Source organism: Peromyscus maniculatus, chromosome 23 (genome assembly GCF_049852395.1).
Source record: "Peromyscus maniculatus bairdii isolate BWxNUB_F1_BW_parent chromosome 23, HU_Pman_BW_mat_3.1, whole genome shotgun sequence".
NCBI lineage: Eukaryota > Metazoa > Chordata > Mammalia > Rodentia > Cricetidae > Peromyscus > Peromyscus maniculatus.
The window spans coordinates 62,360,269-62,374,495 of NC_134874.1; the positions used below are offsets into that span (position 1 = coordinate 62,360,269).

At 42.4% G+C, this 14,227-nt stretch overlaps 1 long non-coding RNA gene across 2 annotated transcripts in view; it reads right to left on the reverse strand.

Moving 5' to 3' along the window:
- LOC121826199 (uncharacterized) overlaps positions 1–14,227 on the reverse strand; it is a 40,562-nt gene continuing 26,335 nt past the window's right edge. Inside the window, exons 3-4 of one of the 2 annotated variants that reach the window (XR_013047756.1) lie at positions 8,010–8,119; positions 1–607 (exon numbers count right to left, since the gene is read on the reverse strand). This is a non-coding gene — a long non-coding RNA (uncharacterized LOC121826199). The remainder of the gene's footprint in view (positions 608–8,009; positions 8,120–14,227) is intronic. The other variant, XR_013047755.1, reaches the window with a different exon arrangement.

A 14,227-nucleotide genomic window follows, 5' to 3' on the forward strand; every position in this document is an offset into this window, starting at 1 on the left:
CTGTCAGGATGTCTACCAGATACAAAATATTCAGCAAGGGCCTACAGATATAACAGGGAATAATACCTAAACAATTCCTTGACTATCTCACAGATTGGTGGGAAAATGTGCAGGAAACCCCAAATAACAAAGGTGTGGAGGAAAATGGAGCATGAAAGAGAAGGAAGAGGTGAAATCCATCATTTCCCCAAGACCCCAATCCTGCAGCAACTGGCTCATGTCTGTAAAAACAGCCTTAATCTACTCATGAAAACAGACCCTCCACTGCCTTATCCATCCTGAGGGTTCAGTCTCTTTGTTGGGTTACATTTAGACTAAGTTTCTAATACATAAACTTGAGGGTATGCATTTAAATCAGAGAAATTGCACTTACCAAATTACAATAGTGGTGTTTGGTTTTTAAAATTTCTGCATATAAGAAAGATAATAGAATATATAACAGGCTATGGATTACATGCTTCTGGCATTAAGACTTAATCCTGGACCAGCTGGCAAAAGGCATCAGATTGGCATGGCCCCTGGAAGCATCTCTGTCTATTGTAGGCACCAGAGTGATGATATGTCTCCTGGTCCTCAGCAGGTGTTTCACGAGCCCTCATCCAATTTCCTGTAAGGAAGCTGAATGAATCTCAGTGGGTCAGAAAAGACAGACATAGAAATGTGTGTTGGGGGAAACCAGCTGGGAAGCTGCTGTGTGGAGTGGAACAGAGAAGAGAGGTTCATGATTGGTGAGTGTGACCAAACTGCAGTACATGTGTTATGAGCTTCTATTATGAGTAACATGCTATTATTACCCAAAATGTAAAGTATATGATAAAATTAGTGCAACTAAAAGGTAACTTTCAGTTTTTTAAGACAGGGTCTCCCTATATAGCTCTGGCTGTCCTAGAACTCATTATGTATGACTAGGCTGTCCTTGATTCACAGAGATCCATCTGCCTCTACCTCCTGAGTGCTGGGTAGGTGTGTGCCACCAGGTCTGGCAGAAAATAACTAGTTTTAAGTGTGCAATTTATTCAGCACACTCACTTTTGTGCACACACTCCTGCTAATCTGAAAATGTGTGGATTCCTTCTTGTTCTCTATCCCATTACTGACTCCCCATTGTGTGTCTGTCATTGTTGGATGACTCACTCTGGGTCCTTCAAATCATGAAGATCATACACTACATGCGATTTTTACACCTGGCATGTTTCACCTAGCATGGTGTTTGTCAGGTTCTTCTATAGCATAGAATCTATACAGATTTGAATTTGACCCTCAAAAATCTAATCTCCAAAACAGATGCTGATGACAGTGTCTTTCCCTCCACAATGACCTCACAACAGACCAAATCAATACTGGACCTAGATTGGACTTAGGACCTAAAACGGCAAACTGGGTTCATGGCTGCCTTTATCTAGTGAGAATGGGACACTAGTCTAGTCCCAAGACTTGCCATTCGCCCCACAAATGTTCACTGCAGATGAAGAGTTCAAGTAGGGTATCAGAGGGCAAAAGTTATACAGTAACATTACCTAGCATGATGTATTTACTGTGTCTGCAAGAGATAAGAGTTCAAGTTTGCATGGATTAAAAGATTGAGAGTTTGTTGAGAGGGCACAGTTTGCTTTCTATGGCCTGAGGTAAGCTAGCTTTGTTTTTGGAGCATGCAAACTAGAAACATGGTGTCCACAGTTGATCCTGCTGTCACTTGTGGTACCCCTTCCCCCTAATTCATACCAGGGAGTAAGTCAGCAGAGGAAAACATTCCCTGGCCTGCCATCACTGCAGAAGGCCAATTTAAATGGCAATGTGCTTAACCTGCTGACCCTTCCACATGCGCTACAGGTAGGTGTGGTTGTTCAGCAACCTCACTTTCTGGAGAGGAATACTGAGACTGGGAAGACTGAAGGAACTGTCCCTCCACCACTGTGTCACACTGCTGGTCCATGCTGGAGAAAGACACAAACACTGGCCATCAGACGCCACAGCAAGCACTCTGTCTCCATGGCCATCTGCATAGATGCCCTGCGTGGCAGTGCCTCCAGCAGCCAAGATCTGTGTTCTTGTCTCTTACCTCCATCCATTTCAACTGCAACCAAGCCATCTCTTACGATAAAGGAGATTGCCTTTTGACCTGCCGACCTTCTCCTGTCCTGCACCTGATCTAGTCTTGATCACCCCGAGATTATTTCCTCCTCCAGGCCATTCTCCTCCTGCACCATCTTACACAGAAGCCACTGGATTCTGAGAGTGTGAAATGTGGTCATTCATGATTGACATTTGATGTGACATCAGTAGAAATTGCTAGCTTTGGAAGAACCTGTATCAAAACAGAAAACAACACATTTCATTAACTCATTTACCATCACTCCTAACTAAAAATCACAGTACTACAGTTTGGATATAGTTTGAACTCCAGGAGTTCATGAGTCAGAACTGAACTCCAGTATGGTGGTGTTCAGAGGTGGTAGAAACTTCAGGGAAGAAGCATAATGGGAAGTGGATATTGGCTCCCATCCTGTGCTCTAGATTCCTGCCCTGCTATATGATCTATACCTCTTTTTTTCATTTTTCTTTATTAAGAAATTTTCTACTCACACTACATACCACCCACAGATCCCATCTCCTCCCTCCTCCCACCGACCCAGCCCTCTCTCCCAAGCCACCCCACACCCCCACATCTCCCAAATCAAGGTCTCCCATGGGGAGTCAGCAGAGCACGACATGTAGCTAGAGTTTTCCTGCCTTGCCCACAGTCAGGACAAATCTTTGTCACCTGCCAGTCCCACAGCCGCTCAGACCCAACCAAGTAAACACAGAGACTTATATTGCTTACAAACTGTATGGCTGTGGCAGGCTTCTTGCTAACTGTTCTTATAGCTTAAATTAATCCATTTCCATAAATCTATACCTTGCCACGTGGCTCGTGGCTTACCGGTACTTTACATCTTCCTTGTCCTGGCGGGGGCTCCAGGCCATGACTACTGCCTTCCTCTTCTTTTATTTCTCCTCTCTGTTAGTCCCGCCTATACTTCCTGCCTAGCCACTGGCCAATCAGGTTGTATTTATTGACCAATCAGAGCCATTTGACATACAGACCATCCCCCAGCACAGCCAAGTGCCGATCATCTCAGACACCTGCACTCAGGCCCGTGGTCCTAATCATCCTCTATGCGGACCTGCTGGGTAAAGCCACAAGGAACCCAAGAACGGGCTCCCACAGCACATACAGAACATCCCACAGCTCCGGCACACTGAGCCTCGGCAGGTCCAAGCCCCTTCCCACTGCACCAAGGCTGTGCAAGGCATCACACCACAGGCACTGGATTCCCAGAAGCCTGCCTATGTACCAGGGATGGATCCCGATGCCCCTGCCTGGGAGCCCCCCAAAACAGTTTGAGCCAAACAACCGTCTTCCATATCCTATCCAGAGGGCATAGTCCAGTCCCATGGGGGAGTGGACTAGGTGTGGGGGTGTGGCAGAGGGTGAGGAGTGGGGGATGAGAACATAGGGAAAAGAGAGTGTCAGGCTGGAACAGGAACAGAGTGGGAGGGCAGGGAGGAAGATACCATGATAGATGAGGACATCATGGGAATAGGAAGAGGCAGGGTGCTGGGGAGGCTCTCAGGAATCCACAAGGATGACCCCACCTTGGTCTGCTGGCAGTGGTCCAGAGGGTACCTGGACTGCTCTACTCTGGTGACCGTTCTAGGGAATAACCTATCTGTCATCATAAAGCCTTTGTCCAGTGACTGATGGAGGCAGATGCAGAGATCCATGGCAAGGCACCAGGCTGAGCTCCAGGAATCCAATTGATGAGAGAGAGGAGGAATTCTACAGGCAAGGGACGTAGAGATCATGATGGGAGGACATGCAGAGATGACCAGCCAAACTAGTGGAAGCCAATGAACTGTGGATCTCTACCTCTTAATGATGCTCCCACCACAACACACCCTGCCATGATTTCACAGATTCAGGGATCCTGCCCACAGTCAGTGATAAACTACTTGGAATCATATCTTCCAAAACAATGGGATAAATAAAATTATTTTTCATACACCAAAGTCTCAATATCAGCAACAACACCTGCATATCAATGTTTCTTGAAGTACTCACTATTTATGATTGCTAAGTTATAAGACCAACATAGTTTTTAAAGAAAATATAGCATAGAATCTTTTCAGCCATAAAAAGGGGAATAAAGTTATATTATTTGTAAGAAAATGGATGCAACCAGAAATAAGCAAATTAAGCATATTAAGTCATCCTCAGAAAGACAAATATTGGATGTTTCTGTTATTTGTGGGTCCTAGGGTTGATGGACACAAAAAATTATTTATGTATATATGATAAGAAAGCAAAGTGAAGCTGTCTGGGAGAACTGAGGGTAGAAATGGGAAAATGGAGGGAGAAGGGAAGGGTAGCACACTATGTGGGCTATGATCAAAGTACATTATATAGGTGCATATATAGGTGCATGAAGGTGGCCTTATATAATCATGCACAATGATTGGGGCAGAAGTGTGTTATCATGGACATGTCCATACTCCAGTGTGAAGATACCACTCTGGGCTTGGAGAGAAGCAACACCAAGAGAGATTCAAGACAGGAAGTCAGACTAAGGACAAAAGGTAGGGTGACCTAACAGCATTGTCCAAAGGAAGTCACCAGTGGAGTTCTGACACCTGAGAAGCACTCCACACCTGTCGCTCACTCACTTCATCTTGGGAAGACATTACTGCTCTCCTTCCCCTGTCCTGCCCAAGGAACTACCTGTTCTTAGTTCCCAAGTTCTAGCATACTATGAGCTAAGTTCAAAAATAGCAAGCATGTGGACTTTAGGAAGGAGAGCAGTGGGAGGAAGGTGACTGAAGCTGTCTGCCGTGTAGAGTATGTTGCAATTTGAGTGAAGTTACTGACGGTGACAGTTATTGGCTGTTGACTTGCAGCATTATCTCACTGGAATTATCCCTATTAAATATTAAACAGAGACCTCAACTAACCACATGAACTTCATGAATTTCAGTTTGTCCTCACTCTGTGTTGGGAACTCTGACAACAGGGATTTGGCTTAGCCCAGGTGCACACACTTAAAAACAACTGTACTGCTGGCCTCAGGAAGTCAAGTCTTTTACTGCTTCCCCCAGGTAAGGTATGTTTAAATGCACCCAAAGGGCAGATGTGGGAAAACCACTAATAATGACATGTACCTCATGTTTTTCTGTAGTGTCTCACTGATGTAATCATACCAAGAAAATCCCTCAATGAACAATTAATCCTTAGTAAATTTAGATATTAATCAATGAATATTAGGCAGATGCATTAAATAAAATTGGGATTCCTTCGTGACTACTCTAATTGTCCTGAAAAGTGGTCAACAACATACCCAAAAATTATGCTAGCCAAAGGAAAGGCCAGAGGAAGCCTGTTGAATTCAAATGTCTTCCTAGCCATTAAGTTATCTGGGAGAAAAGTCAGTCTTGATGATGACATGACTGTAGTGACACCAGAAGATTGGAGATACTTTCCAGGAAAGGGGAATGGGCCGTCTAACACTCTGCTCCTATTCTAATGGAGTACAATGAGTGCAATGTGTACATTTTCACCGGAGAATAACATCAACTTACGTGAAAACATGAAATTCTTTGGTAAAATTAAATATATAAATAAATCTCAAAACAGATTCCCATAATTTGGGTTGGTAGTTCCCCTCTTCATCATTTCAAAAGATACAAAAGGAAATGAGTAAAATGTCAACCGTAATTGGTATACGATATATAAAGATGTAATTTGTGATGTCAGTGGTATAATGGATGGAGGAGGAACAAAAGAATGCAACTGTTTTCTACAACCTACAGAAAGTTTAAATGAAGTTTACAAGTGATTATTGTATTTGAACATGTTTCATGTATTCCTCTTGTCAGCCACTGAGGATAGACCTGTAACATGTACACTGAAGGAAAAGAGATCAAGTCTGCTTGGCTGTCTGGATGCCTGTTCATTATTCTTGGCTGTTTGAGAGGAAATCTTTAGGTGAGGCTCAGCAGATTTACCTTCTGGATCATCCATCTTCCACACGGATGTGTGTCCTTGGACAGAGTCTTTTGAAAGTTCTTTATCTAAATCTTAATTGCATTCCTTTCTGCTGTTTTGCATTAGGTATTTTCTGGGTTTGGAATGTTCTCCCACTTTCTGTCAGTTGACTCCTACACTACCCCCAGTTTTAGTGAATCGCTAAAAAGGTTCCTAGGTTAATAAACTAGTCAGATTTATAGGTATAATTCATGATAGCAAAATATATTGGTATTGAGAGCTTCTGAAAGTATATCATACATACATGGAGATCTTATGTGGCTTACATTGGTTCTTTATTTTCCAGACCAATCAGAAATGAAACACAGATAGGTGTTTCACAACCTGCACCTAAATAACATTGCCAACAAAAACTCTTTTGCATGGAGATCCCATCCCAACTACAAACCACGGAGGGTGTGATAGTTTGAATGTTAACTGTCCCCCGGGGGCTTGTGTGAATGAACACGTGGTTCTTCTCTGGTGAAGCTATTTTGGGAGGTTGTGGAACCTGTGAGACAAAATGACAAGCTGATAAACAAAGGTCACTAGGTCCAGGCTTTGAGATCCTACATTTCCTCTGCTTCTGATTCTGTGTCTTCTTCCTGGTCAGTACCATGTGATGATGCCACAAGTCCTGAGCATTATCTGTATGATGGACCTTAAGATGTAAGTCACAACCAACTTCTCGTCCACTAAGCTGCTTCTATCACATACTCTAACAGAGTGCTGGGAAAATTATCATAAAATTATGCCAAGAATTAGAATGTTTACTGTGAAATTCTGACCATGTGTCTTTTAGGCCTTTAGTTAGGGTTTGTGGTAGAAAAGTCAAAAAGCTTTGTGATATAGGTTGAGGAAACCCTAGGCTTTCACCAAGTGCCTTCCCCCACTGAGCGTTCTTGCCCGGACAGAAGTTACTATTTTAATAAGTCATTGAGAATTAGGCATATGTTCCATGACCAGCCAGGAGAACATTCCAAATATGCATTGCGAAGACCCAGAGAAAGGAGAGGGTTCGACTCTGTTTGGAGACCTGTTTGACTGGAGAGTGAAGTAAGGCTGAGAGAAGAGTTGAGACTAGGGAATGGGTCAGACCCTGATGGCCAACAGCAAGTGTCTGATCTTACTGTGCTCATGAACCTTTCATTAACTGCATTTTGAAGCCAATCCCTTCCTGAGCCTTTTAGGCATTCATTACTAACCTACCCATAGAACTTTATTCCATAAAGTTTAGGAAATATTTAGATATTTTTTGATCCTAGATGCCAGAGAGAGAAGAGAGTAGGAAATTTTATAACTGTTAAGGGGTTCACACTCCTAAGAGGAGTAGATATGGGGCTAGGTGGTCTTACTGGAAACATAGGTCCACAGAGCCACAGATGATGCCAGTTCTGATTAACACCCAGGAAATTAATTTCTTACCCATTTGTTACACTCATCGGGAGGCATGTGATAAGAAGAGGTGGTTATGTGCAGATGATAAAGGTCGATAGTTCATTCTCAACAAACTCATAAAATTGTAACCATGTGGTTGCGATTTTCTGAGACAAGAGTCCCAGTTTGCTGGCCTGCACCTCACTATGCAGACCATGCTGGCCTCAGACTCTCAGAGATCTGCTTGCCTCTGGTTCCTGAGCAATGGTATTCAATGTGTGCTCCACCACACACAGCTTATTCAGGGCTTTAGCCTAAGTGTGAACTTGCTCCTCTTTTTGACACTTGAATGTACACTGTGCATTCTACACTGTGCATTCTAGTGATGTCACTCTACAATGCTCTTAACTCTTTTGAATTATTTGTGAAATTCAGAGAATGGGCAGGGTTGGCTACCAGTCTGGTGCCCTAGTCTCTTCAGTAATACATTCAAATTAGATGTGGTATTGAATAAAGATGGTGGATAGGCTTGAAAAAAAATACTTTTATTCAGCTAGGTGGTAGTGGCACATACCTTAAATCGGCACTTGAGAGGCAGAGCTAGTCAGATCTCTGTCAGTTTGAGGCCAGCCTGATCTGTAGAGTGAGTTCCAGGACAGCCATGGGTACACAGAGAAATCCTGTCTCAAAAAAAAATGTTAGAAATATTTGTATTCTCCACATAATAATGTTCATTATAAAATATTGAATGGAGAACATTTGACATGAATTTAACTACTAGAGTAATCATAATTCTTCTCATTGTTATTAAAACCATAAATAAAATTACAGGATATCATTTACTCTAATCAGAGCCCAACTGTAATGGATGGAGTCAAGTGTCAGAGATGAACCTCCACACTTCAGTCATGTACTTAATGATTTCCTTTACACTAAACAGTTGATAATACTATGCACAGACATTGACCCTGTTCAGAGAATGTACTAACTTCTTAACCATTAAGGTTACAGACAGTGGATTAAGCCCATCTTCATTTGGACTTCATTCAAAGGTAAATTTGAGTCTATGTGTTCTGGGACACAAAAACCTTGATGAATACAGATGGACTCATTAGGGAAATTCACACACCAGTTATGATGCCACCTCTCAACACAACCTTTAGGACAATTGATTTTTGTGGTTGAAGAAGCCCTTGCCCACTAGACACCAAGGGACCTTGAACAAACAGAGTGAGAAGAAATGAATGAACCATCCCCAACTCTAGAAGGAAATAGATAAGGTCCATTAACTACAAAGATGTTTTACAAACGCATGAAAACTATTTTAATTTTAATACATATTATCTAACCTGTGGCAAGATTGCACAATGAAAGCAATCTCCCATACACTGATTTAGTAAAATATTTATTGACCACCAGCTGTTTATAGGGCTTGAATCACATATGTTCATCAGCTTATCAATTGTTGGTTGTCCTGTAGTTTCATTAACAAGTGAGTTTTGGTTTGATTTTAGAGCTAGTGAGAAAGCTTTTGCCCATCAAATTCTGTAACCTTTATAAGAATGGAAAGTGGCTAAAATTCAGTTTAGATTAATTTTAGAGTATCTCAGCAAATTTGATTTAGTCTAAAATTTAAATCCAAGTTGCTTCCAATACAATATTTTACAAAAAGAGAAAGAAGTGAAAAGTTTAAATTTGGGGTTTTCACGTTTTAAAAGTGTTTACTAAAGCAAATGGAGGAATACTTGGGTTTGTACAATTGTCATGCTTAGACTTACAGCTACAGGTTTTAAGGCTGTTTTAAATTGTCCCCAGCTTCGGTCTTCCCTATGTATTTCAGCTGAGAATCTGACGTGATTTTTCTCATGGTATAGACTCAGGCTGATGGATAGATGGAGGGGGTGGTGGTGAGGTTTTGCCCCAGAGTGCTGGGCTGAAAGGTGTGTGCCTGATGGACTTGGGTGTGTGGAAATGACTTTAGATTACATATTTAATACATAAGAACTGTCGCTTTTGCCTAGTTTCCCCCCTTTTTTCCTTTGAAAGGATGTTCATATAAGACAGAAGAATTGAAATCAATTTCCTTAAATTCAAGATGGCAGGAAATCTGGTTATATGAGACTCTCCTCTGGCAAGCCCCTCTAAAATGGTGACTGCTTAACAGAGGACTTTCAAGCTTCCCTCCAGCTGCACAGGTTTGGGTTTGGTGCCCTCAACTGTCAGTTATGGAAACTGAGGCTGTGAAAGTATCTTGTTATGGGGTGGACTGGAGAGATGAGGACTATCTTACATTTAAATGGTGATTCAATTCTTAAAATATGGTCTTCTTAAGTGCTAAGAAATTTTCTAAATTTTCTTTTTTGCCAGACAAACTTAAGATGCAATTTCAAAAGATTGATTTAGAATTGGCCTCTCTGTAACAGAGATAGTTTTGCATGATTTCTGGGCCTTGGTGCATAGGGTATATACATATTGATGTTGAGGTGGGTGCCCCTTCTGTTCTTTCTTTCTTTCTTTCTTTCTTTCTTTCTTTCTTTCTTTCTTTCTTTCTTTCTTTCTTTCTTTCTTTCTTTCTTTCTTCCTTCCTTCCTTCCTTCCTTCCTTCCTTCCTTCCTTCCTTCCTTCCTTCCTTTCTTTCTCTCTCTCTCTTTCTTTCTTGATTTTTTTTACATTTCTTATTGATTCCTTGGGAATTTCACATCATGTACCCCAATTCCATTCGCCTCTCATTCCCTCTGTATCTGCCCTTTACCCTTGCAGTGTCCCCGCAAAAGGAAAACTAAAAAAATAAACAATGCAATTAAGATGAAAGTAAAATAACAAATAAGAATATTAATTAAAAAGCAAAAACAAACATACAAACGAAAACAAAAAAACAAAACCCACTTTACTCCTCGGCCTTTCCTGCCTCGCCATCGCCTCTGCATTTGTCTTGGTGGCACTGGGAGCTGCCTTGTGTCAAGCAGGATACCCTTTGTCCACACAGCTTTACTTGCAAATGTTCATTTTGTAATGTGATGCTGGTCTGGTACAAGGCCTCTGGCTTCTGGTACACCATCAGTACTAGACCCTCACTGAAAATCCTCTTGGATATCCTGCCATTGCCCTGAGTTACAGAGATCTCTGCGGCTATGGTTCTGAAGGACCAGTCCTTTTAAATGTTCCTGCAGGTCACAGATGGAGTAGAGGATGGGGTGTGCCAACTCGAAGCTCTGGATGCATGTGTGGGTGGTAGCTGAGTTGGTCTGACATTTCCTTATAATTTCCTTGTCTTGTTGCCAGGTAATGGATAAATCCTTTTTTAAATCTTTACTATTGACATAATATTTTTATGAAATTCTCTAGCCTCCAGCACATTTCCTATCAATAGTTTATCGATCTAGTCATTACCTTGTGCTAGAGGGCCTGGCAGACCCATATGGGATTCGATGTAAGTTATATATAAGGGATGTTTCCTATTCCTGATTATATCTATAAAGGCTAAAAGCTTAAAAAAGGCTATAGTGCCTGGTCCTCACACATTATATATCTTTCTGATTCCTGCCATCACTTCCTGGGATGAAAGGCATGAGGACCAGGAACTAGAGCCTTTTTTAAGCTTTTAGCTTTTAGCAGCAGTTCATCTGGATCCATTCAGATAAGAACTCGGAGGCTTCCAGTCTGAGGAAACAGGATTGACTGAGAATTGGTAAGTTGAGGTTAGCTGTGGCTTGTTCTGTTTCTCTGATCATTCAGCAATCAGCATTCACCCCAATACCTGGCTCCAGGTTTGTTTTTATTAATATGAACTGTTGAGACTTGTGCTACACAGGGTCAACAAGACAAAATGATAGCATACAGAATGGCAAAAGATCTTCACAAGCCCACATCTGACAGAGGGGTGATCTCCAAAATATATAACGAACTCAAAAAAGTAGACATCAAATTACCAAATAATCCAATTTTAAAAATGGGGTACAGATCTAAACAGAGAATTCAAAACAGAAGAATATTAAATGGCAAAAAGAAATTTAAGGAATTGCTCAAAATCCTTAGCCATCAGGCAAATGAAAATCAAAATGACACTGATACCATCTTACACCTGTCAGAATGACTAAGATCAAATCCATTAATGACAGCTTATGTTGGAGAGGATGTGAAACAAGGGGAACACTCCTCCATTGTTGGTGGAGTGCAAACTTGTACAGCCACTGTGGAAATCAGTAGGGCAGCACCTCAGAAAGTTAGGAATCTACCTACATTAAGACACAACCATACCACTCTTGGGCATGTACCCAAAAGATGCTCAATCATGCCACAGGTCACTTGCTCAACCATATTTATAGCAGCATTATTTGTAATAGCCAGAACCAGAAAACAACCTACATGGCCCTCAACTGAAGGATATAATGATATAAATGTGGTACCTTTACACAATGGAATATTTAAAAGTGACATCATGAAATTTGTAGGCAAATGGATGGAACTAGATACTGAGGGAGGTAACACAGACCAAGAAAGACAAATATGGTGTGTGCTTACTCTTAAATGGTTATTAAATGCAAAGCAAAGGGTAGCAGGGAAGTAATAGCTAGACCATGTGACGTCAGCACATGGACATTCTACTGTCTCCTGGAGAGCCCTGGCATTCCATGTGATGTCACCAGTGTTGTGGCAACACCAACTGTCATTGGGACATTGGTGCAGTGTCTCGAGTTTCACATACAGACATGCTGACTAGACTGAACAGGATTCTTGGGAGACAGGATGGAGAGCACAGGGAGATCAGAGGGAGGCAGAAGGAAGATGGCCTTCAGTCTCCTTGTCACACATCAAGAAACAAATGGTTCTGGGGAAAGCACAGTGAGTCCTGGGAAAGGGATGGGGAGCTTCCTGAAGGAGGAAGGCTTCAGCTGATCCTTTCAGGAGTGGGGCTCAGGAGGGGAGAGTTTCTGAGAAGCAATGGGCCTATCCTGGTCCTCTGAGTTCTTCAAAAGCAGACACAGATTTGAGGATTTTCCATGGTTAGTTTGCAGAGAGCCAGGGATGGTCAAGGCTGAGGTTGCTCTGTTGAGAGCCCTCTGCTTTAACTCTGAGTGGGAAGGAAGCACAGAGGGACTAAAGAGGTTTCAGTTCCAGTCCTGCACTTCACCCACACTCGGTTTCTTTTGGTGTGTGTCACTAATAAAGGAAAGAGCAAAGTCCCCTGGCCAGAGCTAGAGAGTCTCACATTTTAAATAACAACCACTGGCAGGGCAGGAGCCACCAAGTATTGCCGCATGTCAGTGACCCCTAAGGTTTCTGAGTTGCTGCCCTCTCACTAGCCAGTCCTCTTTCCTCTACATTGAGTGCAGGACTGGGACATCACTCTTCCTGTAAGTATTTGTTCTTGGTGACTGAGAGCTCACCTGGGGATGCCCAGTCCTTAATTATTTTCAGTCATACCTATTAGTAGTTGATAACACTTTTGCTAACTTCATGATGGTTGAAATGTATTCTGCTGAAGGTTTTAGCAAAAGTCCCATCACTTCCAATATGATTTATCATTGTTCTGACAGGAACCACATAATCATCCACCATTCCAATACACTGTAACTGCCCCCATGGATCTTCTCTAATGTGCTTGTTCATCTCATGGAACTGATCTTCCTTCCCCATTATCCTGAGCTAATTTCTTAGCATCCTTAATTTCTCATCTTATTAGATTGCGATTGTAAGAATGAGAAGAGCCATTTTTGGGCAGTGTTTGGAAAATGACTCTTGCTCTCCACACATGATGAACTGTTGAATTAGAATGAACTAGATTCTAATGAATCAGAGAGATCTCAGGATTGGAAGGAGGAGATGCTGAAGGCCTTCCCCTGTTTCTCAGGAAAGGCTCCTGGAAAGGGCATTTTGGCTTTTGGTGAATTGGGGAAGAGCTTGTTATCACATAGGTGATGACCATTGGCAGTGGCCCTCACAGTAGTCCATTCTCTGGAAATTCTATTGTATCCTGTAGAGCCCTTGGCATCTTCTGTGAAATCACCAGAGTCTGGGCAATGCCAACTGCCCTTGAGGCATTCACCAAGTACTTATAGAGTTCACCAAATTGACATGTTGGCAAGACTGATCACACTGATTGGCAGAGAAAGTTTCCTAAGGAGGTGAGGCTAGAACTGGACCTTCTAGTATTGGGGTTCAGTAGCTGTGATCATGAAGCAATGGGCCTATGCTGCTTATCCGGGTTCCTAAAGAACAGATCCAAGGTGGAGGATTTCTGATGGTTCGGTGGTAGAGGGCCAGGGATGGTCAAGGCTGTAGCTGCTGTGCAGGAACCTCCTTCAGTTCATTCTGAGTGGCAAAGACTGCAACAGGAGGCCCAGAACCACTAATGCTCTATCAGAATGGGATGTTGTTGCACTTTATGTCTGATGTAAATACCAACAAGGAAAAGTTTCCATCCATGTACCCAGGTCTGAGACATTCAGTTCCTTTTAGTCATGGACACAGGTTATCAGGGCTGTTAGGTGAAGAGCACTAGGGACTCCAGGACTTCCTTGCATCACATCAGGTATGAGCTGACAATTCCACACCAACATGGCTGGCCTTGCTTATGTCTTTCAGGGCCAGCAGGGCTGCAGTAGGGGCTGAGGCATATATCTAGCCATAGTGATTGGAGACAGACACATGGCTTATGAGGCCCAGCTTAAGGAGAGCTGCTCTGATCTTCGAGGGCTTCATTGGGTTCCATGCATTTCCTCTTCCTCAGGCCTCCTCTTGGGACTCCACATGATCTTCTTGGCTTATGACATTTATCTGTACAAATTCACA